This window comes from Pleurodeles waltl, chromosome 4_2, assembly GCF_031143425.1.
Source record: "Pleurodeles waltl isolate 20211129_DDA chromosome 4_2, aPleWal1.hap1.20221129, whole genome shotgun sequence".
NCBI lineage: Eukaryota > Metazoa > Chordata > Amphibia > Caudata > Salamandridae > Pleurodeles > Pleurodeles waltl.
In genome coordinates, this window is record NC_090443.1 from 724,429,844 (window position 1) to 724,456,201 (window position 26,358).

Sequence of the window (26,358 nt, forward strand, 5' to 3'; positions counted from 1 at the left end):
TAAAAGAGCAGACTTATACAAGGTGAATTACCCCTCCTCTATTCCAGCAGTTAAAACTAGATTTTAAACTCTGGGAATCGCTGTACCTCACCTGGATAGGACCAGTCAAAAATAAATGCAGTCAAAATGACGGTACTCCAGCACCTTCTATATTTGTTTCAAGGGCATCTGATCGAGGTTCCCAGGGAGTTTTTCACAGAAATTCGCTAGATGGCAACTAGATTCACCTGACAGGGAAGAAGGGTGAGACTGTCCCATAAACTGTTGATACACCCAAAAGAATCTGGGGCCCTAGTGCTACCGGACTTCCTAGCTTATTACAAGGTGGCACAATTATGCGTCATATCTGAATGGTCCCTCACAGTGTGGATATATTCTGGCTGCATATGGATCGAGTGGTGGTAGGAATGTCCTTTGGAAGCCCAGACAAGACCGTCCTCAGAATGCTCATCTCAGCACTCCCACAGCCACTACTTTAAAAGTGTAGGACACGATCATTCACTCAGATGGGCTGATGACTTCCTCCTCTCCTCACTTGCATATCCACTATAATAGCGCCTTATCCTCGGCAGTGCTTCCAGGCCTCTTTGATAGATGGCGGGATGGGGCATGCTTAACTTAGTTCATGGAAAGGTCATATTGATGTTCGAAAATTGCTGCCGCAATTTCAATCTACCGGCCTCTGAAATCTTACACTATACCCAACTGAAACACTAGGTAATGCAGCCACAGGTGAGACTTGCCGCTACGAGAGCTGCGCTCCTTTGAACGGAACACCGTTGGGACTGGGGATGTCTCCTTTTTGTAGGCTTTAGTGATGTCTGGTGGTTGCTCTCCCACCTCCCTTCACGTCACCTTCTGGGAACGTGCATTAGGAGCTACTATAGATGATAAACAATGAGGGGACACTCTATCAGAACATTTCTAGGTATAACTGCTCTCTGGGTTTATGGGACGCACACTGTAAGCTCCTTTACGATTGGTACTTTTTCCCAGAGAATCTTAATAGAACTTTCCCAAATAGATCTGATTTATGGTAGAGGGGGTGTGGGATGTCAGGGGATATTCAACATATTTGGTAGGACTGCCCAACTATTGACTTATCGGAACAACATACTGCCACAACTAAAAGAGATTTTAGGCTATCCGATTCCAAACAGACCAGAGTGTGTGCTACTTGGTCTTCAGGATATTTCACTAAAACACCACACTGTGGGAGACTGCTCTATTCTGTGGCTTTGCTTAGGAGCGGCCAAGATGGCCTTAGGGGCAATATGGAAGAAGCCCGGATGCCCCGTCCATGTCCCAGTGGTATTCTCTACTGTGGCAAGCTCTCTCCATGAAATGAATGGCCGATATCCTGACTGACACAAGGACGTGTTTTTATTATATTTGGGACCCCTGTCGGAGTTCCTCCCTCTCCTGCCACCCCCCCCCCCCAACCCCACCTCCCCCTTTACTGCCTCTTCACCTTTTCCAGACCTAGACCTCCTCTCCCCATCTTCATTTGTTGAAGACTATAGGACTTCATGTGCGTACCCCCAACCCTGTACTGGATCCCATTTTGGGTATCTTCTTCTAGACATTCACTCACTCCTCCACGCCCATTTAGATTTTTTTTTTGGTACTTTGCTTGCCTTTCCTGTTATATGTTCCTTGATAGAATGTTCTACTTAAATGGTATGGTACTCTGACTGTCTCCCCTTTTACATCCAACAGTAAACATTTTTTCCTGTATTTGCTAGTTTATCTTTTCTGAAATCATCCAATTATTTTGATATGCTGGATCTGTCAGTAGCGCTCCACCGCTGTTGCCTTGCAGTATTCAACAATGTACTGTTATTTCTTTGTACCATTTGAAATCCAATAAAGAAAGTTTGAAAAAAACAATTTCTGGTTTCCAGGATAATTTTAGCCTTTATTGAGTTACTGTTTCCGGCTTCCAGTTTCTGACATAAACAGAGCCTGTGGAGACACCACAAGAACAAGGCGGTTCCAGCCTTCCGCTTCTGTACCTCTAGCTACATACCGTTTAATACCTTTTAGCTCCTGCTTTACCTGTCCGCCTGCTCACCTGCCCACCTGCTGCTCACCTTCTGTCTTCCTCTGCCCTGCACTGGCAGAAGTTGGGAGTGCAGCACCCTTGGCCTTGGTCTAGCCCGGCTGGTCTGCCCGCTTTGGACCTGTTGCAGAGGTCTCGCTAGTCATCAATGTTTGGCCCGGTTTTCGCGTTAGCACTCCGACATTTGGTGCAGGTCTGATTGATTGTCGGCACTGAGTGGGAGCAGTCAGACAGTATTTGAATACAGCAGCAGCAAGAGGAGCAGTAAAAATAGGATGTTCTCCTGGTGGGACCCAAATAAAAAGTGTACGGTGCTTTTGGCAAGGACTGGAGAAGAATGGTGGTTAGTTCCAGCACATTTTGTTGAGCCCCTTGACTACTGAGACGGCCCAGCTATGTCTGGGTGCAGCTTATGGTCAAGGGTGAGCTCCCACCTACAGGGGCCTAGCCACAATCATTCAGCTACACAGTCAGTACCACAGCCTCCACATAGTGTATGCAGATTATATTACAGCCTACATCGATTTCAGCACAAGCAGCGATCTTAATGCCTACAGCTGCAACAGGAGTGTATACAACAAGGAAACTGATCGGCATTTTTGAGTTGCAGTATTAAGTAACCTTGGCCTACCCAGTGCAGATTCAAACTGACTTCTTACACAAATTAGCCACCATCCAGAGTAGACTGCATGGCGGAAGTTTCATAAATAGGAATAGAATCAATCTGGGCACATTTTTCTCATATTTACTGGGATCTAAAGCAAGATAAGCCCAGTCGCCACGAAGTAGCTCTTGGTTGGTTGGATCAACAGTGGGAAAGTTATAAGTTTGATTGCAAATCCACTATCTAGTTGAGGAGGGACAATTCGTTCAGGGAAAACTAGAGGCTCTAAAGTAAAACGGAGTTAGCAGAAAAAGATTATCAAAGCTGTCACTCCAGCCACCTCGCTTGTAGTGGCAAGATCCAAACAAAGACGTATGGTGCAGGCTCCAGATCCTCTATTGCCCATGATAGTATTGAGTCCATCGCAACCAAAAATAACTACAAAGTTCAAAATTTTGAAAGACGCAGGGGCCACAATATACTCCAGCAAAAGTTACATCACAGGTCTCCCCTTCCACATCTCCCCCCCCACGTAGTCCTATTGTGTTGATAAGGCAACAGGAAAGTTCCCTGGGAAAGCAACTACCCACAGGTGGGCAAAAAGCAGGGGTTTTACAAGAGGTCCTTGTGCTCTGAGGACCTAGCCAGCACGGCTCTTCCCAGTCCTGCCAAGGTTGCAGGCCAAACAACTTCTGGTGGGCCTGTGTTGGGGAGAAAAGTGGAGCATTCAGAAAAGTCAGCAAAAGCTAACGAAAGTGCTGAGCTGCAGTCAAGTTTCCTGAACAGGGCCTCTGCACGGACTCGCTCAGCTCTTTCCAGGAAATGGGCAAACCATCCCAGCTAATAAGTCGCCTAAAGGAAGAAGAAATCAGACGACAAATGCCTGGAATGAAAGAAAAGAGTACACCAAACAAAAAAAAACTATCCAGGCGGATGAACAGATTAGGAACACTAATCATGCAGATCCAAAGGATGAGGACAGGTCATTCTCATCCATGGCCTCCCCATGCAGCGTGAGAGAGGTAACAATTGAGGGCACATCAGGTTTGGCTAAAGATTTAACATATCTCAATAACAAAGAGTGGAAAAAATGTGTTCAACACATGCCAAAGATGTACCACCTAATAACAGCTTCAGCCAGTCTGTGAGAAAAGGTCACTGGACTAAATTCCTCAGAATTCTGCAAATCTCTGTAGAGGCGTTGAACTATCAGAATAATAAGACGGACATTTTGATCAGTTTGCTTAACACATTGGAGGTGTTCATCACGGGAACAGAGAAGAAAATTGCGAGCCTTTACAGCCTGATAAGAAGGGTACAAGCTGAACCTCAAGGGGTGTGGCAAGAATGTAATTGTTCACCTACCCTGGACAAATTGGTGACCCTCCCAGAGACAACGACCCAGCTGCTTGGTGAGCTAAGGGTAAATCTTGCTCTGAGGGAATCTAAAGCCCTGGATGTCGAGAGTGGCTACAGTATTAGAGTTGCCCACTCCAAGGGGGTCAGCATGCACCAAGGAGATTTAGGGATAGTTACGACTGCCACCAGAGTAGCACAAGCTGCAGCATTATGTTTTACTCCACCACAGAACAAGATATCCCAGAGGGAGCAGGCTCAGGGTCCTTCATCAACTCATATACCGGCAGTACAAGACACAATTAAAGAATGTGAGTCCAATATGCAACGCCCAAAGGAAAAATTCAATAGAGCCAAGAGTAGAAAGGGGCAAAACAAAAAAATCAGTACATTAAAAACCAGCTACTTGTGTATCCCATCTTTGACAAGACTATCAGGAAGTCACTCTCAAATTCACATGTGGATCAGCTAATAACATCTACTCCACAAACAGCAAAGGATACCAATTTAAGAAAGGGCAGCGAGAGGGTCAACACACTATCCATGGAAGAGGGGCACAGCAACAAAGCAGAGCTTCACAAACAAAGTGATGTCGATAATAATGCCGGAAGTATATTAATTCAAACACCAGGCACCTCTACATTTGCAGACAGCCCAAAAACTAGCAAATGCCATCTCAAATAAAGGTCCCAGGCACAGCCGCACAAGAATCTAAAAAGATGCAGACAAAGAAGATCACCAGACCTGGGCTTGAGAAAGTATCCAGCAAGACAACTAAGGAATCGATCATCAGAATTAAATGGCTCTCTGGGGCAACTGGAAACAAAAAGTTGTCAAACAGCTGGCAACTCTTTCAATCTGCAAGTAATCATCCGATAGTAATGCAGTTGTTCAAAACCCAAGAGCTAATGGTACCTCTTTGGTAAACGATACAGTGAATAACAATGGCCCCTAGGCCACCCTGTCCCCTAATTAACGGTTGTTAAATGCACATGAAGAGGATCCAACAGGGGCCATAGTTAGCACTGGGTTACAGAGGGCCTCCATTAAGTCTGAAGAGGATGAATAAAAAAAAAAAAAAAAAATAGGGCACCATATCAAACAGGAACACAAATGGTAATCAAGGTCCGATGAGATCTCGGGAACCTCAAACAAGGATAATCAACCCAGCAGCGCCCCAGGTCAGCACATGTCGAGGGGCACAAGCCACGAGAAACAAGAAGGGGACAAGTGTGCTTGACCTACCCGGACTGTATTACGAAAGGTCCCTTTGATATTTTAAATAGAGGCAACATTTTGTGGCTCACTCGCTTGATTCCATCTCTGGGTAACGCTATGTCAAAAGATATTTGTTCAATTGCGTTCCTAAACTAAGGCCTAGGAAGTCTTAGGAAACATACTAGAGTTGCATGGTATTCAGAGGGCTTTATGAACTTTTTCATTCCAGCAACCGAAGCCCCAAAACACGAACATCATAAAGGGGGTCTTGCATTATACATCTCAACAACTGCTAAAATGGAGGGTAGGGAACTGGAATGTAATAAGGAGGGGCAGCAGTTTGTGGAATTGACCCTGAAAACTTATGTTGGTCTCCCTGTCACAATGATAGTAAACATCTATATCCATTGTAGTAAAAAAAAATAAAAAAAAAAATAATAATAATAATACTAATAATAATAATAATAACAACAATAATAAATAAAAAAGATTGAGATCGGCACTCTTGGCAACCCTGACAGAAAAACTTATGATGCTGCAAGGCGAGCGGGGTAAAACACCTCTCTTAGTCTCAGGGGACTTCAACATGTACCTGATGGGTCCAGCTCAATCAAAATAAATCTTGATCACCCCAAGAGTAATACTGGGGCACGGAACAGCAAGAGAAATTAACGGCGCAAAAATGACAAGAAAGGATAGTTATTAGGGAATTTAGAGCACCTTGGACTTTGGGTTCTTAACAATCTTTTTGACAGCAACAAACCTCCAGGGATGTCATATCACTCCAAAACAGGAGCCTCCCTGAAAAGACTATACTCTTCTAAGCTTGCCGCTAATGCAAGAAGTAAGCTTCTTTGGCCACGATAAAAAGGATGGGGGGTGAGGGTGGGGAAGAGATCAACAGTGACCATCGCCCACAGGACTTAAGTCTCTCATTCATAATGGGAATACATAATCCAGTAGTTCAGAGTGAGACAAGACCACACACGACTAGTAATAGGAGGATTAAATGCACGCCTGCCTCCCTGCCAACTCACATTGAAGGGGCTAAGGAAATTTTAGACATGAATAGTGCTTTGGCGAATCCCCTAATGATCTGGGATCAGTTTACAACTGAATTTGCTCTAAGCAACAGTAGCGAGAGTAGGATGTAAAAAAAAAAACAAAAAAAAAAGAAGGATGCATGATCTCCCCTCGAGTACCCTAAAGAGGAACCTTCATTTTAGGGAGATGAACAAGTTACTTACCTTCGGTAACATATTATCTGGTAGAGACTATCTAGCTGCAGATTCCATACCTTATAATCCGGAAATTTTCTGCTAAGCGGTACCCTGCGCACGCCGTCGGGTGGCATCGTCTGTGACATCACGGCCTCCCGGCGTGCGTACGTCAGTTCTTTTCCACAACCTCCCACACCAGAAGCACAGAGCCATGGAAGAACCAACTTTTTCTTTTTTCTTTCATTGTCAAAGCAAAATGAAATGCCCTGGAGAAAGGGAAAAAAAAGAGAGAGAAAGAGAGAGCGAGGGAGAGAAAGAGCGAGAGACAGAGAGAGAATATATATATATATCTGCAAAGCGGGGAGGCCTGGGTGGGTGTAAGGAATGTGCAGCTAGATAGAGTCTCTACCAGATAATTTGTCACCGAAGGTACGTAACTTGTTCATCTGATAGAGACTTCTAGATGCAGATTCCTTACCTTAGAATAGACACCCAAGCTGTAACTCCTGGTGGTGGGTTGCGAATATATGCTTCTTACAAGGAAGTCCCGCAGGACTGAGCAAGCAAAATGCCCCTCTCTTCTCACCTGGCTATCCAGGCAAGAGTGTCTTGCAAACGTGTGCAAGGAAGCCCACGTTGCCGCCTGGCAGATATCCAGTACCGGTCCGCCTGGAGCTAAAGCTGTGGTAGCAGCTTTCCCTCTTGTAGAGTGAGCCCTCAAGCCCTCAGGAGGCTGCTTCTTTGCCAAAGCGTATCAGATTTTAATGCAGAGAATGACCCAGTGCGAAAGGGTTAGTTTCTGGACTGCCCGCCCCTGTTTTGCACCAACGTACCCCACAAAGAGTTGGTCGTCCACCCGGAACTCTTTTGTGTGGTCAAGGTAGAACGATAATGCTCTTTTTGGGTCCAGACGGTGGAGACGCTCCTTTTCTTTAGAGGGATGTGGTGGAGCAAAGAAGGTGGGCAGGGTGATATTTTGACCCAAATGGAAAGGGGTCACCACCTTGGGGAGGAAAGAGGCACGAGTTCTGAGGACTACCTTATCAGGATACATTGTGAGATATGGCAGCTTTGATGATAAAGCCTGCATCTCACTCACTCTTCTGGCAGATGTGATCGCCACTAAGAAGGCTGTTTTGATAGTGAGCAGCCGGAGAGGACAATTACATAAAGGCTCAAAAGGAGCACACATTAGAAAATTAAGCACTAGATTAAGGTCCCACTGGGGCATAACAAAAGGCGGAGGTGGAAACATATGTACAAGCCCTTTTAAGAATCTCTGTACAATAGGAGTCTTAAACAAAGACTGTTGATCAGACAAGCGAAGAAAAGCCGATAAGGCAGAAAGATAACCCTTAAGAGTCCTAAGGAGGAACCCTGTTGGGCGAGTGACAGAACGAACAGAAGAATATTAGAAAGAGAAGAAGAGGATCGACAGACCTTTCTGTACAATAGAATACAAAACGTTTCCAACAGCAGGCGTAAACCGTCTTAGTAGAAGAATACCTGGCTGCCAGAATGACATCTCATACTTCGGGAGGGAGGTCATAAACCATCAACTGCTGCCGCTCAATCTCCACGCATGAAGCAGCAGAGTTGACAGGTTCGGGTGGAGAACCTTCCCCTGCTTCTGCGACAGAAGATCCTCCCGAAGAGGCAACCTGATTGGAGGACTGATGGTTATTTTGAGACGCTCTGGATACCAGACTCAACGTGCCCAATCTGGAGCCACTAGGATTATTTGGGCCCGGTACTTCTTGATAACTCTAGGCAGAAGTGGTATGGGCGGAAAGGCATACAGGAGGCCTGAGCTCCACTCGCGATGAAAAGCATCACCTAGCGATAGCCACCTTCGAAACTCCAACGTGCAATACTGCCGACATTGCACGTTCTCTTCGGAGGACAACAGATCTAACCATGGCTTTCCCCACTGCTGAAGGAGTCCTTGTGCCATCTCCGAATGCAGACACCATTCGTGATCCGCTAAGCATCTCCAGCTGAGGTCGTCCGCGTTCGGAGAACCTGCCAGGTGTTAAACCACCAGGGTTATGCCCTGGTGTTCCAGCCATGTCCAGAGACGTAGAGTCCCTTGACAAAGGGTCCAAGACCCCACACCGCCCTACTTGTTGCAGTACCACATTGCATTAGTGTTGTCTGTGAACACCTGCACTATCTCCCCTTTTAGAACAGGAAGAAATGCCTTTAATGCTAGCCAGATCGCCCGAAGCTCCAACAAGTTGATATGGAGCCCGGATTTCACCAGAGGCCAGAGGTCCCCGATCTCCACCTCCCCCAGATGGCCGCCCCATCCCACAAGTGACCATCTGTCACTACTGTAAGATCTGGTTGGGGAAAGGAGAGGGGTCTGCCTTTGACCCAATCACAGATAATTAACCACCACTGCAGATCCTTTACAGTTCCCTCCAAGATCTGAACCATATTGATAAGATTCCCCTGATGCTGTGCCCATTGGAACTTCAGGTCCCACTCCAGAGCCCTCATATGCCATCTGGCATGTTTGACTAATAGGATGCAGGAAGCCATGAGTCCCAACAGCCTCAGAGTCTGCCTCACCGAAATCCAGGATAGAGGCCGAAAAATCAGTATCATAACCTGAATAACCTGGACTCGCTGCTCAGGAGGGTAGGCCCGAAATTGCACTGTGTCCAGAACAGCTCCGATGAAAGTGAGCTTCTGAGAGGGAGTCAGGTGTGACTTTAGCACATTTATAGTGAACCCCAGCGAATGCAAGAGGTCCAATGTAGTCTAGAGGTGGGTGACAAGAGCCTGGGGCGTCGGAGCCTTCAACAGCCAGTCGTCCAGGTAGGGGAAGACTGAAATCCCTAACCTGCGCAGATGAGCTGCCACCACAACCATCACTTTCGTGTACACCCGAGGGGCACTGGTGAGCCCCAAAGGGAGCACGGTAAACTGAAAGTGCTTGTGTCCCACCCTGAACCGCAAGTAATGCCTGAGGCCAGGCAGGATGGGGATTTGAAAATACGCATCCTGCAAGTCCAACGCTACCATCCATTCTCCTTGTTCTAGGGCAGACAAAACCTGAGCAAGAGTGAGCATCTTGAATTTCTCCTTTTTGAGGAAGAGATTGACATCCATTAAATCCAGGATAGGGCGAAGGCTCTTGTTCTTTTTGGGAATCAGAAAGTTGCAGGAATAACAACCACTGACTACTTCTGATATAGGGACCCTTTCTATGGCTCCCTTGGCCAAGAGAGCCGTAACTTTCTCACAGAGCAAGATCAAATGAGCCCCCATCAGCCGTTCTTTTACTGGAGGGATAGAAGGAGGGAAAGACTGGAAGGGGAGGGAATAGCCCTTCTGTATGATCTGCAAGACCCATTTGTCCGATGTGATGGACTGCCAGTGAGGGAGATGAAATTGAATCCTCCCTCCAACAGGACGGACATGGTCTTGCAGAACCATACTAGGAGGGCTTGGGCGCTGCGGAAGAGGGGGGCTGTGTGGTGGTTGACCTCTGGCTAGACCCTCTGGGTCTGACGGTACCACGACCTCGTCCTCACACGGGATGCTGTGAAGCCAAGGAAGGTGGCTAACCTCTGGTTGGCGTGGTACTGCGCCCCTTCCGAAGCCTCGAAAGGGACGAAAGACAGACTGCTGATGAGCCGGCGCTGAAAGGCCCAAGGAGCTGGCCCTAGCTCGAGAATCCTTGACCCTCTCAAGCGCAGAGTCTGCCTTCTCACCGAAAAGGCGAGAGCCATCAAAGGGCATGTCCATCAAATTTGACTGGACATCCCCCGAAAAGCCAGTAGAACATAGCCAGGCGTGGCGACGAAGGGCCACTGTCGGAGAAATCGCCCTACCCAGCGAGACGGTCATGTCCGAACCACACCTGATTGTAAACTTGGCTGCATCCCTCCCATCCTTGACAGCTGGGTGAGAGTGTCCCGTACGCCCTCCGGGACCTGGGGCACACCTGTGCCACTGTATCCCATAAAGTATGGGGGAAAACGGCCCAATAGGCAAGAGGTGCTTACTCACCTCAATGCCAGGCTGGAGGAAGCAAACAAATTCTTTCCAAGTTGGTCCAGCCTCTTGGATTCCCTATCCGGAGGGGTGAAAGGGAAGGCACCACGGGAAGTGGAGGCTTGGACCACCAAGCTCTCCGGGGTGGGGTGTTGGATGAGGAAACTGTGGTCGTTTGGAGCAGGTCTATGGCGGCTCCCGATTGCCCTATTCACAGTAGCCCCTGTGCTTGGTTTGGACCATGTTCCCAAAAGGACATCTGTGAGGGCTTCATTGAAGGGTAGCATCGGCTCCGATATAGCAACCCCCGGCTGGAGCACCTCCATCAGGAAATTAGTCCTGACTGCACCGTAGGCAAGTCTAGGTCCAAGACCTCAGCTGCCCTATGCGCCACCATGGCATAAGATGCACCATCCTCTGTAGCCACAGCGGGAGGAGAGAGCATGCCAGCATCTGGAGAAGTATCCAGTCCACTGGCTTCCCCTAGATCCTCATACCAGTCCTATTCATGCTCCAATCGATATTCTAAAGGGTCCTCACACCCCTCCCACTCCTCTCCTGTGCCTGGCTGTTCTGAATAAGTCTCAGGCACTGATCTGGGCCTAATCGGCGCTGAAGTCAGAATCGGCGTCGTACGTTCCGGCTCCAGATCATCCAGTGGGCGCCAGTGGTGGAGGGAGAGTCGACGTCGGGCCCTGTGCCGGAAGTCAACTGAGATATCGGCGCCAGTCCGGATCCACTATCGGATCCCAGCATCCCCAACAGCGCCGAGGCTGAAGCCGCTGACGTCGAATCCAATGACGCCCCTGCTGACACCGCGGGGCCCAAAGACACACCCGAGGGTGCCGCCCACTCAAAAACAAGGCACATAGCCTTGTAAAATACTTTGCAGGGGTCGAGCCGGTCCCTGGAAAAGGGGGAAGACGCAAAGTCAGCCCTGGCGATAGCTCTGCTGTACCGCGCTCGGAACGTTGACGTACCCTGAACATTGACGTACCCTGGAAGCCTCGTCGGCCGACAGGCGTAGCGAAGTCGTAGTCAGCTTGGACGACTTCTTTTTGTGCCTCTTACCTGAATGCCCCGAAGATCTCTAATGCGACGAAGAAGATTTGGGGCTACTTGAGTGGTGCTGCGATCTTCTCCTAGAGCGGGACCGTGATCCCCTCGAAGTCGCACTAACCGAAGATGGCTGCCAGGCCGCTAGAAGCTTGAAGGATCTCTCTATAAAGGCGTTCGGAGCCATGGCCTGAGCTGGGACATGACTTTGAATCGTGGTCCTTTTCAAGGCACCAGAGACACACCTGGTGTGGATCCGTAACCGACATGGTGCGATGACATCCACCACATGGTTTGAATCTAGTCTTTCTTGAAGACATCGCTCAGACAATTCGAAAAATCTTCAACAAAACCGTCGAAAAAGGGTAGCTCTGCACTTAACTGGCGCGGAAAGAAAAGAACTGATGTACGCGCGCGCGCGCAGGGGTGGTGCCTATATAGGAGGCCGTGATGTCACAGACGACTCCAACGATGCTGACGGCACCACGCGAAGCCGGATGACGCATGCAGATCCTAATGATGCCACTCAACGGCGCACGCAGGGTACTGCTCACCAGAAAAATTCCAGATTCAAAGCTGACGCAAGGAAATTCTAAGGTAAGGAATCTGCAGCTAGAATTCTCTATAAGATAAAGCAAATCAACCACTTAGGATGGCTCTGCGAAGGGTGTAGAGCAATCTGGCCCTATGGAACGATCTAAGGAAGGCAAAAAAGACTTTAAAAAAGTGGAAAGGGCAACTCTTAAGAACAAGGAGTGACACCTTCTGGGCAAAATTACTCAGGGATATAAAAGGGAACAACTTACCCAGATTCTGGCAGATGGTGAACAGCATTAACACCACCGGAATCAGGGAGGCAAGCTCTAACATCGCTGAAGCCACTTGGGCCCACTTCCTGGCTGAACAATTTAGCTCACAGGGTGGAGAACAACCAAAGATATCCTCATAGGCAACATTAGAACTACAAGGAGGAATATTGCCCCAAGAGCTACAGTTTTTCTCTTGCAGATGTTCAGGGGTTGGACATAAAGATCATGAGTATCCGTACTGGGATGAGAAGCTATATTCATGGACAAACTGCACAGCAGGATCAAGCATAAATGCACCAACAGAACAGGTAGCTGCTGAGCCAAGGTCCACGGCCTCCTTATAGCCGGAACAGCCAGACCGCATCCAAATTATCAATTAGAGCAGGAGGCCCAAGCACAGAAACTACAACAAAGATTACTGACCCAAATATTAAATCTCCTTATAGCATGAAGAATCAGACTGCAGCCGATTTACTAATCTACACACACAACATTGAAAAGCAAATTTCTAAAGAACGCAGAGAAGGGGACCCGTGGCCAAACATTATCACACCAGCAATCTTCAAGGAAGATCAACCTTTCTAGGCAAGGAGGTTAAAGTCACTTTATAACTTACTCCTAGATAGCAGTGGGGCCCTCGCCTCATCGAGTGGCTCTGTGATTTTGCCAATATATAAAGGAGGTGACGAGTAAACCTGAGAACTACTGATTAGTGGCCAAGATAGATGATGAAGCTAAATACTTCACAGGAATTATTCTGGAAGAATTACATTCTTGGGCTGATGAAAACTGCATAATCCCACTAAATCAGAGCAGCTGCACCCAAAAAAACGGGGTCAATGACTAATATCATGGACTAATCCTTGCTGAACTATTCTGCAATGTCTTATAAACAACCTGTTCATCTATGTATCATTGATTAGAAATCTGTATTTGATAAGGTAAAGCGCAGCAAACCCAGGGCAAAACTAGTGGCTTAGAAGGTTCCAGGAGGTAGGTGTTTTAAGAGCAGTACAAATGCTACAATTGAATACATAGATCAGAATTCAACTGGAAGCTAACTTCTGATTCTCCAGGAAGATACCAACCACAGAAGGACTAAAACAGGGTTGTGTCCTGGCCCGACGCTTTTTAAATATTCCTTGCAGAACACCAAGCATCACTAAACAAAGTTAATAGTCGTGCACCAAAAATGGGAGAAATCTTGTTATCAAATATTTTGTATCCAGATGATTTAGTCCTGGTCAGCAGAACAAGAGTGGGGCTTCAACGTCATTTTGACGCAACCTTGGAATACTCAAACAAACGACGCAACCTTGGAATACTCAATCGAAAATAGGCTGACCATAGATTAAAAAAATAAATAAATAAATAAAAACACACCTTAATATTCCAAAGGAAGATTATTATCAGCCAAAATTGGAAACTGGGAAACAAAAAGTTTGAATCAGTAAATGTATATGAATACTTAAGGTTTTTTTCAATTCTAACAGAACGTTTGCAGTACAACTAGAGGAAATTAAGAAGAAAGCCAAAGCCCTCGCAATTGGACTTGCACTGGAAAATGGAGTCCTTGCTTTGCCCTATTCTGGAGGTGGCTAAAGCTAAGGTCCTCACAACTTTGGCTTATGGGAGCGAGGGACTGAAGGGTCGCAACATTACTGTACTAGAAAATACAGTCACATAAATGTTTAAAAACATCCTTGACTTACCACAATATGCGTCTCTGGCACAAATCAGGCTAGAGTTCGGCCTGATAAAACAATCTTTGGACAGGAAGGTGGCATCTGTGAACTGTTGCGATAGCTTTCAACGTGCGGAAGAGGGTCTTTGGGCCACCATGTTTGGCTGGAAATGCACAGGAGGTAGTATTCACCTATGCGAGATTACCTACAGCAGTCGCTTAGCTCCCTGGGCCTTTCGGCTGGTTTCCACTGATCAATTGCCACATGTTCTCAAACCACATGTGCACTCCCCACAAGGAAAGAGCTGTGTATGAAAGATTAAAAATTTTGTAGTGAGCCACCATTCTCATATTCAAACATCAGCAGGACTGAAACCATGGTTAGTGTGTTGTTCATTTACAGTTTGCACATTAGCTGGATTTAACTTGATAGAAATTATCTTACTAATCGTATTAGCTATTGTATTCTTTGTACCTCAGCCATACAAATGTGATATTCTTACACAGGCAATACTGAAGGTAGCAGCTAGCACTTTAAGAGCTTACATATTTGTCTGAAGCTGATTTTCTGCACTTAGCACGGAGTTGTCCATTAATTATGAAATATTGGGATCAAATATTTGACATCATACAAAAAATATTGTGTTAAAATGCCATGCATTCCATTATTAGTTCTACTGAGTTAGAACATTTGGAATGTAGCAAGTGTGTGTCAGTGGTGCTGGTACTGGCAAAGAGGAGAGTGGCAATGTGCTGAATTAGTAGGCCAACCTGAGTACATAGACTGGTTAAACAATATAATAACATACTGAGATAGTGCAACACATTAAGCGGCTAGGCTACAAGAATTTTGGGTTCCACTACCTCATAAAAAGGACAACAATTCACGCAGGAAACTAAAAATCTACTAACTGCAGTATGTACTTGTGGACAACGAAATGGGTTACAGACAGATGATGTGCTGGTATGATAGGATAGTTGGACTAGATGTCCCTCAAGTACCCTCAAATTTGAGTGATCCCTCTCACCCAGCTAAAAGATGTTGTTTGGACTCTATTACCAAACTTAACCTGTGAAATAATCAGCAGAAAAGGTAATGAACAAAACTGTGAAAGATGTATGTAATTTTAGTGGTGTATGGAAGACACTCAGGATAAACCTAACTTAGCTGATGCAATGTTCAAACTTTTCTTGATTAAAACAAGCTTCTTTTTTTTTAATTATTCAAAGATACTGAAGCTTGCAAGGTTAATAAAACAAACAGGGAGAGAGCGTTAGAACAGAAACCAATTTGAGACATGTAACAGAGTCACCATATTGTAATTTTAGTATGACCCTACATACAGTTTTGTTTGTATATGAATTCTTCAACTGTTTAGATAAAGAAAGGTAAGGCATAATCAGATCAGGGAACCAGTATCCGGACAGCCATTACCTTTAGGCAAATACTAACCTCAAAACATGTTGTAAATACATAGAAGAAAGCACTAACTGTCATGCTGATGGCTCTGCCTTCAATATGTTTGGAGAATGCAAGCAAGGCCTATTTGGCTGTGCTAGATTATGCATAGGTATTTGAAAGAAGAAACGACCCATCCTAAAAGTAGCATTAGACACTTAACATTAAACAAGGAGACAGAAATCTTCAATTGCTGCCTTTTCTGTATCCCTTAGTAATAGGTGATCCAAAACTGGTCGAATGAATATAACTTTCATACTCTTCAAGTTAAACAGTATAGTAGTAAGCCCCAATGTGCTGAAAAACTTTTTCTGATTAAAAAAGCTGCAAGGCATACAGGGCTTTTAGTTCAGTTATGCACCACACAAAACTGATAGAGACCAGGAAGGCAGTGGCACAGGAAACCAACCTGGTCATATGTTTAAACAGCTTTGTGCATATAATGGTAGCGCTCTAGCTTCCAGTGCCATCTGGCTGTGGACCTACTGTCCAGTGGATAAAGATGTAAGAGACCAAATTACAAGACCACCTGGTGGCCTCAATGGAGAAGGACTGCCACAGCCCAAAGCCTCAAAAAAAGATTGTGTGTGTTTATTACGATGTCTTTCTTAGCTAAGTGAACAAGGAAGGTATAACAATTTCTGTGGAGCACAAGGGACTTAGTTATCCTCTGCACAAATTAGAATGGTCTCCATTGGTAACAATCTCAGCTATCAAAACATTTATATTGCTCAAAGAGAAATATACGTAAGAAAGATCCAACTTATAATAAATGATACACACGATTAATGTCTTTAGGAAGGACCAAAGAATCAGCCTATCCTCTTGACTTCCTGATCCACTTGATCAACAATCAAATTTAGAATCGGCCCAAATTCCTTCCTGGGACCTTGCTTTTCAGCCAGAAAGTATTTTAAGTAAATACCTTTACTTCTGTGGACAGGAAGGACATGTTCTACAGCCAGTTTCATCAAAAAGGTGTCATTGCCTTGCACAATAAGGTTAGCTCATACTTTAGAGTCTGCTTTGGTGAACCAAATGGAGGTACATTAAACCTAAACAAGTGGCCACCTGGCAGCACCTACTTGTCAAGTCTGATATCTTGTCACTCTTAAAGTTCAAATGTCTCACTGGACATCTGAGTAATGAGCAGTCTTTCTCTATTAGATGCTGCAACCACAGGCGCAGGTACTATCAATGAACCACTTATTACCATATTCAAATCCCCCGACAAAAGTATTCTTTTATATTCTTGAAAAAGTTACCATATTGTGTCTGGAATCTTTCAGGACAAGGATTAGAGATTTATATTGAGACAACAGATAGGTTATGACAGTGGACAGTGAGATCCAACATTCATCCATCGGGTCTGCCCAACTGTTTGACAATGTACACCTGGAAATTATTCCTGAGAAGTATAGCAATGTCCCCGGTTTTATTTGGACCTTAGGCAAAGAACTGCTTGGGGAAAACAATCAGGATTTGAGTCTTTGTCAATCCTTTGTCAACTGGATCATTTACAGCAACAAGAAAATGTGACCTTTGAGGAAATGCAATGGTTTAAGATAGCACGATGCTGTGTCTGAATTCAGACCTCAAACTCATTACTTAGTTTATCGATCCACAGCTGTTAAAGAGGCCTAGAATGTCAGGGTTCCATCACCCCCTGAAAACCCAAGCAAACTCTCTTCTTCCATAATCTGTGTCAACCGGAGATCAATTCGTACAATGTTTGTGTTCAGCACTGCAGGCTCCCAGGGCAATGAGATGCTGCAACTCTCAGTATGCTCCAGACCAACTACTGCTGTCATTCTACAGGAATTTAAAATCAATCCTCTGCTGCTGCTATCTGACATCCCAGCTTTGTTCTCATTTACTAATATTAAAATTCTCATTTGATGTTTTCCAGCATTGCCATTACGCTCCATGCCTCTTCTCACCTACTGAAACACCCCTTTTCCCTTAATCTACCACCTCCTTCCCTTTTGAATGTGTTATTTGTAAGATTGCAAACTCAATACAGAATTGCATTTGTTCATTGAAAAGCACTGCGGTAATCCTTCGTATGGATCAGCACCAGAGAAACTAAGCAATTTAAGTTTGAGACAGACTATCCGCAAGCTGGCAAGCATGGAAATTGGCTAAACACAAACCGTAGATCTCATTCAAATTACACCCATGAATACACTGTTCCATAAATTGTGTACTGTAATGTAACAGAGGATAAGTAATTAATTAAATAAATTTGAAGACTATAGGATTTTAGGCATATATGATTCAAGTATCCTTAATTAATTCTGATCTGAACTATTGAAAATGAAATGAAGTTGTATTTTGCTTACTGCAGAATTGAGTATGTTGAACAAAAAGCAATTTGAAAAGTATTTACTAAAAAGGAAAAAAAGCCTTTTCTGGCAAATTGATGAGGCTATAGGATTTGACAGGGAGTGAGTAGATTTGGTTTCACAGAATATAAAAGGTGTTGATGGTTAAACGCAACTTAAGAGCCTTTACGATATGAATGTTCTTTTCAAGAGCCCAGTGGCTGAACAGAAGTTCCTTGCTTGACTACAAGGACAGCTTTCTTACACTAATATTCTTTTCTCAACCAACTGATCAGCACTTACAATTTTATGTCCCACAGTCTTTCAATTTATTTTTCAGTCAAACCCATATTAACCTTGCAAGTGCTGATGTAGCTAGAAGTTTGCTGCAAAAAGCTGCACTGAACGTAAGGGGGAAGGCAAGCCACTCAGGAAGCTGAATTTTCCTGAACTATGGTGAAAAGGCCCTTTTGTAGTATGCAAGAGAACTTTTCAGCTAGGATGCAAATGGATGAACTTTGAATAATTGCTAAGCCCAAGAACCCACAAATCCACGGTTGAGCCCTGGGTGCTAAGATCTTAATTATGATTTTGCTACCTAACTTAAGGAGGATGAGTCTAATAAAAGTGCATTTTAAGAGGTCTTTGTTTGGCTTGGGATGACAATGACTGTATTGCTATATAATGTCACCAGGGCATATTTGCACAGTACATTGGAGTAGGCAACTTCGTTCTGAGAACTACTGCAGTGACTAAATGAGTTTGGAAAGAGTCCCCTGTTCTCTTAGTCATCCCCTTTCCCATATTTCAAATGTCACTTTATCTCATTGTAGGGGAACACAGGCTCTATAACTTTCCTTGGTGCCACCCCTAATTAGGTATACCCGACTCATTTAATACACCGTGTGTCTGAAATAGGTCTGGCACTTTGAGTTATTGCTACCCTGCCCAATATTCAGAGAAATGTTATTTACTTCCTTGAATCCTATAACATTTTGGGGAGGTTTTCCCTCCACTGCTTCAAACGTCAGTCGAATTGGCATATTCTCACTACTTGGAATAACATGCTATCACTTGCCTTTCTGCTTTCTGAATTTAGCCAAACCTGTTACGAATGACTCAAATTCTCACCAAACTCTCCCCACCTTGTTCTCCACTAGGCTTTTTTTTTTTTTTTTTTACCAACAATTAGTGGCTTATTTAAGAAATTTTAAAATGTTTACTTTCTTGACCAGTTTGACTGAGGTACTTTTGTTTGTAAATGGAATTTCCAATAAATGACTCAAGACTGGTTACCAGTTCTGTACTCCTTAGAGATTGAAAAACTGGGATCCACGCCCACGGCTAGGAGTTAAAGCTTGCAATGGAAGAAAAGAAATCAAATAAAGCCTTGGATATGTAAAGTATAACAAGAGCTTTCTATAACATTCTTTCCATGGGTGGTGGACGCATTATGCAAACGCCAAATCCTTTCAACAGATGGGTGGGTTTACAGCCAGCAGCGAGAAGGCAGATAATTGCACTCGTTTCAAAACTGTGCTAAGACAGAAGGATATATGCTTTCTATATCAGGCTACCACAGTAAAACACCGATGGAAAATAATTTACAAGCATTTTATCTACCAGACTACACACATCCCAAAAAAAGTGACCTAGAACAATATGAATTAGTCCTCTACACATATGCATTCAACAGAATGAGGAATTACCCATACTTTAGAATAATCAACCAAAAAGGTAGACACAGCTGTACTCATCTAAACAAAAGAAAGATTTTCACAGGGTTAAATGGATTAACGGCATCAGACTTAAAGCAAGTGTGTATGGAAGGGAATGCTCCAAACCCGATGCTACCAACCTATACCTTTTCACCAATGTTCATAGGGCTTAATGTGGAATGACAAATTAGAACTGTGAAGATGGGTCAGAAAGGGTTGCCCCTTGTCACCACTCCTTCCACTCTTAACAGAACCCAGAGCAAGTAAAATCAGAAAAAAACAATATACGAAAGCGATCCACTTTGATGGAAGGGTGTGTAGCAGAAACACATCCAAGTTCACAGACTACATCATGTTCTCTCTGGGACTAGGTGCTATTCCTCCTGATACTTCTGCAGGAACTGCACGTTTTCAGACAGATCAAAGACTTTTAAAAAACGACCTCCCAAATCAAGCATTACTAATGTATCCACATCTCTGATAGACAGAGACTTTACTCATTCTCAACCGATGCATGCATGAGGTATGATATCAAAGTCTTTAATGAACTGCAGGAGAGGAATTTAGCTGCACACAATTATGAAATGTGCGACTAGCCTACTACTGGAGTCCTGCAGCATATCAATCTTTCATAGATTCACATGTCAGAATCATTCCCCAACGCAACAGTGGTTCCAGTTAGTGGGGTCAAATACATCAAAAATACAGACTCGACCAAAATCATTTGCATGTCACATAAAATAAAAACTACACACACACCTACACACACACCTACACACACACCTACACACACACACACACACACACACACAGAAAAGCCAGCCAGCTTGCCACTGTACTCCTCGGATGCCCACAACCTCAACTGTAGAGTTCCACAAAGATCCTCCATGAGTTCAACACTTCCTTCTATAAAGTGTAAAAAACATTGTGTTTTCTCTGCAGTTCCACCTTGTAAAGTTATCCAATGGAGACGCTTAAGAAACAATAACACTGGCAAAGTTACAGGAACACACTGTTCCTGGAGACATTTAGGCAGTTGTAGTGTAGGAGATGCAGTATACATTTACCCAACAAGGTATCACTTACTAATTAGCCAGTAGGAAGCACTAAAGTTGAGTAGACATTCTGCACAGAATGCTGGCCTCCTCTTGGATAAATACACAGGGCAGGATTCATTCTGGCACGATGCTTATTTCACAGAAATTTAACCTCAACAGGAAGCATTTACAGATATAAACAAAGCAGGTGCCCAAGTTAAAGATGCACTTCTGTAAAGTGCAAATCATCCAAATATCTTGCGCATGGTGAAGGCAATGCAAGTGTTTTTTCTATGGATTTTCACCTTGAAAAGTTATCTGGAAACCTTGACGGAGGGATTTGGCAGTTATAGGGGGTTAGCCTCAGGGCCTGGCTTTTGGCCAGGCCCTGAGGCCAACCTCTGTCATGCAAAGCCAAAGGATATGGGGGGGTTGGGTGATTATAGGGGATTGGCCACAGGGCCGTGCAGCAGCCCATGCCCTGCGGCCAACCTCAGCCACACACAGCCAGATATCGTGTGAAGTGCAGGGTTGGATTAACGCATAGTAATTAAAATTACTTTACATTTAAAGAAACGTTACAAGGACATAGTTAGGCTCACATTTTACCCTAAGGTAACTATAACTCGTGCTCTCGCCATGCACTGCTAATTACCCCAGATATTACAACTCTCATGACATGTTTTAGAACATCATTAGTAATATCACTGCAACATTTGAAGTACTATTATGGATGAGAAAACTGTGCATGGCGGGGTGCGAGTAATAGGTACCTTAGGGCAATAGTTATAGTTACTTGAAATAACTAATTGTAACAGGTAAATTTCTATGGTTTTGTAAATTTAAAATGTGAGCCTAACTATAACATCCTTTAACCATTTTTTTGTAAAGTGAATATATATATCTGTGTATACATATGACCGATGTAAGGGCTCCAACAATTGTAACAGTGATGCAATGTTTGCCTCCCATAAAATTCACAGATATCATTTTCGGTCACTCTGCACTCCTCGCCTGCCTTAAATAACTGAACTGTTGGATGACGTATCATGACGGCTTAGCAGAAGACTCAGCAGCTACCAACTACACAGCTGAGCCTCCACTAGGCCAGCTCTTGCTCTGCTTACACCACCTCCAATATTTGTTCCTGGAAATTCATTTAACATAATACTAAGCTGCTACAATATCATTACTCACAAACAAACCAGTTTATCTACTCTATGGTTACAATGAACAATTTACTTACCTTCGGTAATGCTTTTTCTGGTGGATACATTAGCAACCTGTGGATTCCTCACCTTATGAATTCTTCACTGGCACATTGGGAGAATTCATAAGGGGAGGAATCCACAGGTAGTTGTATCCATCAGAATATAAACAATCCATTAACCCATTATTAGCACTTCTGAGGATTCTTCTATCATCATAAACTCTTTAAAGCCATGAGCCAAATAATTAAAGGACATGCTATTATTCTATAATATATTCCAATATTCACTCCCTTTTCACCTCACAACGAATATATATATTTTGGGGTGCTGGTGTAAACCATGACCACCTTTTATTTGTTTCTTAATCAATGAACCTGCTTTGCATTTTCACATTTTGCCACAGTAGTTTTGTAGTAATAGGGCCACATTTGTTATAATATTATGTAGGCAGGCCATAGTGGATGCAGATACTGAATGCTTAACATTCTGTCCATTCTCTGTCCACCCTGCCACTCTGCCCATGGGTGCAAACACTGCACATTATGTTTGAGAATGCAGATTGGTGTTGCTAACTGTGCTAATGGATGGTTTACTTCTCTGAATAAAATACCAATCATGAAATGGTGTCTTTACATTAATACTGCATCAACAACCATGTCTATGCAAGGAAAGCAAAACACTCTTACAAGCATTTCACTATCAGTGAAACAACAGAAAACTGCAATGATCTCATAATTACAGCAAGCATAGCCAAAGTTTGCAGCTCACAGATGACTGTGGCTGATCGAGTAGGTGGACATATTTGCTATTAACAGAATTTAGCACAGAGTCTAAGCTAGCCAAAGACCAAACTGTTGCGTTTCAATAGGATAGGTTGACTGACTCTTCCTAAGCAGGGCTCGAGGAGCGGGTGTGGTATGGTAGTCAATGAGGCACAAGTGGCCTGTACCTGCCTCCAAAGCCTGTCACGTCCTGCAGCAACCCATTACCTTGCTGCTCTCTAATCCCAGGGTACATGGCAACACAAAAACTTATACTTCATTCATATCTTAAGGTTAAGCATAACATGAAGGACCTGATATACAACCGGCATTTTGTAGTACCTAAATTATTACTACAGTAGTATTATCCATGTACAAAATGCAATTTACAAACCTAGGGGCAGTGAGCACTATCACAGTGGTAAATATCTCAGTACACACATGCATACTACTTTGTAGTAAACGTTGACAGGACCAGCAGGAGTTGTATCCATCAGAAGAACAAGTTACTTACCTTCAGTAACACTTTTTCTGGTGGATATATGAGCTATCTGTGGATTCCTCACAGTCCCTCCCGCCTCCCCGTTGCCTGTCTGGTCATACCAAGATTTCTGTTTTACAAGTGTATATAGGTATTAGTAATTATATGTATGTATAAATAAATGACGGTTATAATTTTATTGCATCATTATGGTTTTATGTATATATGTATTCGTTTGAGCTATTGTGAGGTCGGTTTTCACCTGTTCGCCTCAAAGGCACGTAAAAAATAGGTGAAACTGACGTCAGCACGCCGGCGAGGACCTCTTATTGGCACAGTGACATCAGACAGAGTGGCGTGGAGCCACACAACTGTGACGTCCTCGTCGACGTTGAGAGCTGGGAAGAAGATTTTCCGTCAGATGCTGGCGTATGGGAGAATTCATAAGGTGAGGAATCCACAGGTAGTTGTATCCAACAGAAACGAATATTTAAAAATAAATCAATTTAAATTAAATTATCAAGGCATCAAATACATAAAATTAACAAAGTCCATACTGGAACCATCCAGAACAAATATAACGCATTACATTCAAAAACAGACACTCACCCAAAAAAAATCCTCTACATTTTGATATCTTTTCTTACAAGCCAAGGATAATGTTAGTGACCGTGTATTTAATAAAATGTAGATTCTCTTTGCATAATAATCACAGAATCACAATTTCGTTACAAGGCCCGAAACTATCATTATGTATGCTGGAGCCTTGTACAGCCAGACTGGCCAAAAGCTTAACAGATAACAAATAAAACTCTGAAAACACACACACATTCAACTAGTCGACCACTTTCAAAATCTCAAACTCCCTCCTCACCAAAACACCATAATCACCATAGGAACTCTTAAAGTATGAACTGCAAACTAACTCAAATCCACATCAGATTATTTCATCAAAGATCTTGCCCACCCTGCAATGGAATATAAGTACAAGTGGCCCTCACAGGGGAAGTGTAGCCCTCGACTTCCACAGCAATAGTTTCTTTCAAAAGAACCCTTCTCACAATTAAGGATTACTCATACATTTAAAGCATATTTTATTTCAGCAAAAGGAAGACTCAAAATTCAAGTAGAAACTATTTCTTAAAGGTTCTCCTATTGAGTGATAGCACACTGCCTAAGTGACAAGGTGATTAAATATACATGTGACTGAAAAATGATAGCGTGCTGTTTATAGAGACACTTGTTTCCCAAGTGTCAACAAATCCACATTCCAATTAAAAACAGTCCACATCTCAAAACTGTCTATGTTTCGACCCCCCAATGCCAAATAATCATAAACAGGTCATCATCGGGACAGCAAATTAAAAGGAGACACCTTAGAATAAATAGACAACGAGTATCGGAATCTAGAGACTACATCCTCTATGTAAAACATCTGATTCATAAATGTATGACATACCAGAGGGTAATATGGAAGTGGTCTCCTAATCTATGGGGTATTCCACTCAGAGCTTGCAACAATCCTTCCAACAACACTGAAAGAGTTATAGAAGGAGAAACAATCACTATATGATCTCAGCCCAGGTTAAAATAATCTAAAACATCTGTTTACGGTTGCATTTACCCGAGGGAAAAAGTCTCCAAGAGAACTACGTCAAAAGTCCATCAATAACCATATATTTAATCCCAGGGGAGGCATCTGTGAACATCCATAGACAGCCTAAAAATAAATAGGATCGGTAATGCTCTACAATCTGCCCAATATAGTGAATCTATTTGAAAACATTGGTACACATACAGCTACTCACATGCTCCAATTTCACAGCCAGGTGGGCAGTGTGGGCTAAAAAAAAAAAACATTTCCTTGGAGGTAAACAAAAGAATTGAAGAACTTCTATAATTATCAGTCCCACGCTGGAAGGGAGGTAATGAGAGGCTGCAACACTGCATCTGTAAGAGACTCGTAGGAGGGATAAGCCAGCCTACGTTTCATGCAAACCGGCTGTTGTCATCTGCCCCAACACTCGAGTCAAAACGTAAAAGTAATTATAGGACAGTCATATAGAAAAACGGAATCTAAATAGCTGGGCAAACTCGCCAGAGATCTCTCTGGACTGCTAACTAAAGCTGGAAAACTCGCTGTGTGGAGTCAAACTAAAGCTGGTGGTGTGAAGCTGGAACCAGCTAAATATCATCATGGATGTGCGTAAGGTGCACAAGGGGATGCACACAGAAATATAAAAAAGGGCTTGCACAGCCGACTGAGAATGTAAAATAAAAGGATATAGGGTGTTAGTCATTTAAATGTTGTGTGTTAGGAAAAACCTAAGCCGCAGGTCACACAGTTCACCTTACAAAGTCCTGGAACTCTGCAGTCAGAAGGAAAATTAATTGTAAGAAAAACTGACTTTGACCTCTGTCTGTGAACACAGAGCAAATGTGACATAAGAACAAGATTTAAAGGCATCTTTTATTGCCCCTCCACTTTTCAACTGAACAATACACTTGTTCAGTGTCAACTCCCCAGAAAGGACAAGTATTAAAGAGAAAGTATTAAAAATAGCTTGACCTGAGCAAATAAGACTCACCAATGCGAGTGGTCGACTGGATTTTTCGAGCCCTGTTATCCTATACTCTCATTGGGCTGTCCTGCGGGGCGAGAATCTGTAAACAAGTATGCTAATAAATGCTGCCAAACAGAAATGCAAAATGATTAATTGATGCTAGTAAGCCTGTGGTAATGGCAAATGTTGTGAGTGCATGGTCACAGATAGAAGCAACTATAATACGCATAAAATAGTGCAAAACTAGACAAACTTTCAGAAACACGTATTCTCAATACAGTATTGCTGGTGCTTGACAAAATCTTGTAGGCCGGTGCCACTTACATAAAAGCAGCCTGTCTCCAGTCTTCAAGAGTATTGAGGCCATGAGTTACTGTTTTGCACTTGTCCATCCAAAATAGTTCCCTTCTGGAGAGAAGACTTGCTTTATTCCTTCCCCGTGGTCCAAGAGAAACCTGCTCACGCCCCTTATCACTTTAAATTGTCACCGTTATGTTGAAATCTCTAGTAATGTTCCACCAGTGGGGCTCCTGCTGTGCCGCATTTTATTCTGCTTCTATGTTGCAGAATCCTGCACTTCACCTTCTCTGGTGTCTGTCCTATGTAGATCATTTGATACAGACACCAAATCTCATCTTGCTTTTACAATTACTGAAACCTGTAAGAGTGATATCTATATTTCTATAGGTGAACTTGCAAGTGTTTTGACATAACTTAAATGCCACACATTGGACACATTTAAAGTGTCTCACTAATGCCAGGAGTCCCCACAGTGTGCCAAGAATAGTT

General features: G+C 43.6%; 1 protein-coding gene across 11 annotated transcripts in view; it reads right to left on the reverse strand.

Annotated features, from left to right (window-relative positions):
• The window catches only part of ZNF644 (zinc finger protein 644), a 641,487-nt gene that overhangs the window by 514,263 nt on the left and 100,866 nt on the right, over positions 1–26,358 (reverse strand). For 3 of the 11 annotated variants that reach the window (XM_069232340.1, XM_069232334.1, XM_069232335.1), the window contains exon 2: positions 14,043–14,319. The exons of the other annotated variants lie outside the window; for them this stretch is intronic. The gene's annotated coding sequence lies outside the window, so the exon portion shown is untranslated. The remainder of the gene's footprint in view (positions 1–14,042; positions 14,320–26,358) is intronic. 11 annotated transcript variants of the gene reach the window in all.